This window comes from Amblyomma americanum, chromosome 10 (assembly GCF_052857255.1).
Source record: "Amblyomma americanum isolate KBUSLIRL-KWMA chromosome 10, ASM5285725v1, whole genome shotgun sequence".
NCBI lineage: Eukaryota > Metazoa > Arthropoda > Arachnida > Ixodida > Ixodidae > Amblyomma > Amblyomma americanum.
Genome location: NC_135506.1, coordinates 86,702,081 through 86,706,587, shown reverse-complemented (window position 1 = coordinate 86,706,587; position 4,507 = coordinate 86,702,081).

The window sequence follows — 4,507 nt, the reverse complement described above, 5'->3', positions numbered from 1 at the left end:
ATAAACAATGAATCTGGCCTTCGAACCTGGTTACGTTAAAAAAGCGAGTTAAAAACCGAGTTAAGTCTTCAAGGACAGCATGTTAAGAAATCAAAAGGCTGACTTGCATTTGAAGCTCGACATCAACTCCCCAACTATAGTGTTATGGTGTACATGGAAGAAATGAAGCAACTCTTCCGACTTGCGGCGGACCCAAGCATGTGGTTTGAGAGGAAGGTTAGCTTCTTGATTAAAGGAGTGAAGAAGTGAAGAAGAGTGAAGAAGAAGTTGATCGCTTGTCAAGTTCGAATTGGTCCAGTGACTGTAACTGACTTCGTAAAGGAGGCGAGCTCCCTCGAAACGTATCTTTACATTAGGGCCTGACAGTACCCCTGCACAAAATAGCATGGATGCTCACGGCCACTGTGCAGGGAACCATGATGAATTCGGCAGAACCTCTCCGTGAGAATATTCGATCCATCGTGTGAGAAGACTTGGCGAAGCTCTTGCCGGTCAAGGTAAAGGCTCAGGTTGCACACTTGCTGATGTTGTTTGCGAGGAGGTGCAACAAGCTTTAAGTACGAGCCCACCACTACTTCTCCGATGCCCTGCTCAGCCGCAATACCCTGATCTCAGCTACGCCACCGCCACGCGTCCAATCGTTCCGTCACAGGCGTACCCACGTTACGACGCATCTACCTCCGCCGCTTCACGAAGTCAACCTCTCCGGCCGAATTCTCTATGGCGCCTAGGACGACGCAGAACGGATACGTGGGGAGCACCAGACAATCAGCCGATCTGCTGCCATTGCGTCAGGGTGGACATGTTTGGCGCCGCTGCCCACACAAGGAGATGGGCCTTCGGGGATTCTCCGTCGACTCTCCCTGTCCCACATGTGGAGAACGACCGCAGCAGATCGCGGATTACATCTCGCAAGCGGACTCAGTACAGTGCCGCTTTTCTTGATCACCATCCCCGCATCGCTACAGTTCCCTAAGACCAGACCAGTCTCGGAGTTCCCGTAAGGGAAACTAGATGCAGCAGCCTCTAGAGCTGCGGCTGTTCAACGACAAAATGTGCAAGATTCTCCATCACAGCAGGACAGTCCGCACACAACTCTGAAATCCGTAGCCGTACCAACGACATAAGCCTTTTTGCGCCGTCTTTCAAGGCGCAGTTGCGTCGCCTTTAGGAGGTATTGCAGGCCATAACTTCATCACGCCTTACTCCAAAAGCTGACAAATGCCAGTTTGCATATGAAGAGTTAAGTTTTTAGGCCGTGTCATGAACCAAGAATCAGTCTTCCGGATAACGAGAAAACATTCGCTATTGCCAATTTTCTACCGCAGCGTGACCAGAAGAAAGTTCGTCGATTCCTCGGGCTAAGAGCGTATTACCGCCTCTTCGTGGAGGATTTCTCTAAAATTGTCTCACCCCTTACTGATCTGACAAAGGTGCATGTACCGTTCAAGTGGGAACCACCACCGCAAAAGGCGTTTCAAGAGCTTCAGCGCCACCTGCAGTCACCCCCGTGTTGGCGCACTTTGATGAACTTGCAGACACAAGGGCCCACACCATTGCAAGCATCGTTGGTTTGGGTGCTGTCTTAGTTCAAGTTCGGCGGTGCCAAGCACGTGTCGTTTCCTATGCCAGCCGTGCACTATCGAAGACAGAAGCGAACTACTCTGCCTCTAAAAAGAATGCGTCGTCATCTAATGGACAGTTTCGGAGTTCAGACAATACCTTTATGGCTGTTCTTTCAAAGTAGTGACCGATCATTACGCACTATGCTGGCTGACCAACCTCAAGGATCCCTCGGGGCGCCTCGCACAATAGAGCCTTCGGCTCCAAGACTTCGATATCACCGTTAATTACAAACCTCGTCACACACACGCACACACCGACTGCTTATCTCGTGATCACGTGCAAGCAGCTCCGGATGACCCTGCTCACGACGAAGTCTTCTTGTACGCAATATATACCGACGATTTCGCCGAGCATCAAGGCTCCGATCCCGACCTCCGCGACATCACCCGTTATCTTGAAGGCGCCAGAAGGACAGTTCCTAAAGCCTTCAGGAGCGTATTTGTCGTCTCTCTGCATACGATAGGGTTTTCTCCTTAAGAAGAATTTCGCTGTCAACATAAGCAATACTTGCCGGTCGTCCCTGTGAACCTATGCGACAAAATTCTTCACGCCTGCCATAACGAACCAGCATCCGGCCATCTTGGTCTGACTAGAACACAAGGCAGAATTCAAGACAAGCACTACTGGCCTCGTCAGGGTCTTGAAGGTGCAAATTAGGTCCGCACTTGCCGGTTTTGCCAGCGCCGCAGGGTTCCGCCCGTGAAGACAGCCGGATTCCTCAAGCAAATTAAGCTGCTTTCAAGCATTTCAGCAGGCCGGGAACGACTTGCTAGCATCCTTTCCTACGTCAAGCTCCGGGGAAAGGCGGATAATAGTAGCCACTGATTATCTCACATATTATGCGGAGACAGCGTCCTCTTCAAATTAGAACCGCCATCGAAGTATTACAGTTCTTTGTTCATCAAATCGTCTTACTTAATGGTGATCCCGAAGTTTTGATTACGGAGAAAGGGGCTGCGTTTTCCTCTGAGCTACTGCACCGTATCCTAGTTTTCAGTCACATCATTCACTATAGGACGACTTCTTATCATCCCCAAACTAACGGATTGACGGAACGTCTCAACAAGACGCTTGCAGACATGCTTTCAATGAACATGAACGTGGGACGACGTCCTACCCTATGTCACGTTCGCGTACAATACAGCCGTACATCAGGCGACGACAACGCTCGATGTCATGCTTCCTCATGTCGGCGATCACCCAAATGACGACTTCTTACAGCGCGCCGAAGCTGCCCACCAACTAGCACAGCTTCGAATTCAAGATCAACAGGGCCACGACGCGCAACGCTAGAACCTAGGGAGGCGGAATGTGGAATATCCCCCAGGTGACCTTGTCTAGGTTTGATCTGCTATACGACGAAGCGGACTGAGTGAAAAGATCTTGTGCCTGTATTTCGGTCCTTACGCAATTGTGTGACGCCTTGGAGCCCTGTTTAATGAAGTCCTCCCACATGAGACTCAACAATCTCAACGCCACCACCGGGACGAGGTGGCCCACGTGGTTCGCCTAAAGCTCTACTATGCAAGGACATTCTAAAACTTCTCGAGACCAATTGCTATAGTTTCAGCATTGGGTCAACTTTTTCGAAGGAAGGGGCTAATGATGCCAGCGCTCGTGCAGGCGAACACGCCTATCAAGAAAACAAAGAAGTATTGTAGAAGCTCTCGTGCAAGGCTGCACCACTGCTCGCTCTTAGCCGCTTAACGCCAACGTGACAATAACTCTATAAATAAAGGTTTAGAGTGAAACCTCCGTGACCTCAAAATGATACACAAATAAACATAACCTCCTATGTAACGCCTGTATTTTAGTAAAATTTTCTCTGCAATGATTGTTTACAAACAGCTCCAGCAGTCTACGCACGGACGAAAGCAACTCTATACCGTCTGCATCCTTGTTGGTAAATTTAGAGAAATGTTTATATAGCACTAAGCCACTTCTTACATCGATAAGTACACATTTCAGAACACTCCCACAATTAGAAATGTCGAAGTGCGTTGTTAAGGACTGCGGTTGGGTATTTGCTGAGTGGTTCTTTCTTCGTACATTGAAGGAAGGTCGTCGATTATGAAAGAAACACCCCGTGATTTCCCGTTTGCGCGCTGGGGTCACAGCGCTTTCACGCCACTCTAGCGAACGAAGCTTCCACGATGGACCAGAGCAACTCACTAAGAATAAATTCCCTGCTTCCTTCATCACCTTACCCAAATCGTGAGTGAAGACGTAGCAGCCCTCGGCGACAAAGATGGCGGCCAGGATGTCATAGTAGGGAACGCGGCAGTGCTCCAGGTAGCCGTGGCACATGAACACCAGCGCCTTCCAGCCACTGCACGAGTGAAGTGCGCACGTGTGATGGAAATTCTTTACTCTATCGTCACCAGGATCTTCATATAGGAGCTTATACTCCTGTACAGCAAGCGGGACCAATGCCGCAAACGGACAAAGGCTGTTCATACAATATTTACCCACTCGTGCCCTGCACCAATGTAGGTGCAGCACATTTAATAAACGACAATGAACTTTATCATCTCATGCAAATAGTAACGTTATGCAAACGTGGCATCTGGGGCAGTGGAACTTAAGTGAATTGTTTCGACTAAACGTTGGACGGCTGCTCTTGACCTGCAGGAGAATAACACCACTGCGTCTAAAATTTGGTAATGGTAGAACGTCTGCGTCCGGAAAGACGTGCAAAACAGTCACACAATGTATTAGAAGCTCTGCAGTTTCTAAAAATTGTTTCATAAGACGATCTTGATAAGACCTTCGCATCTAGTCTGATGCTTCCAGTATCGCAGGTTGTGAGAGCCTGCGCGAAAAGGCACCAGTGAGGTAAGCTTGGCTTCTTAAGGCATCAAATTAAAAGAAACGACAGCCC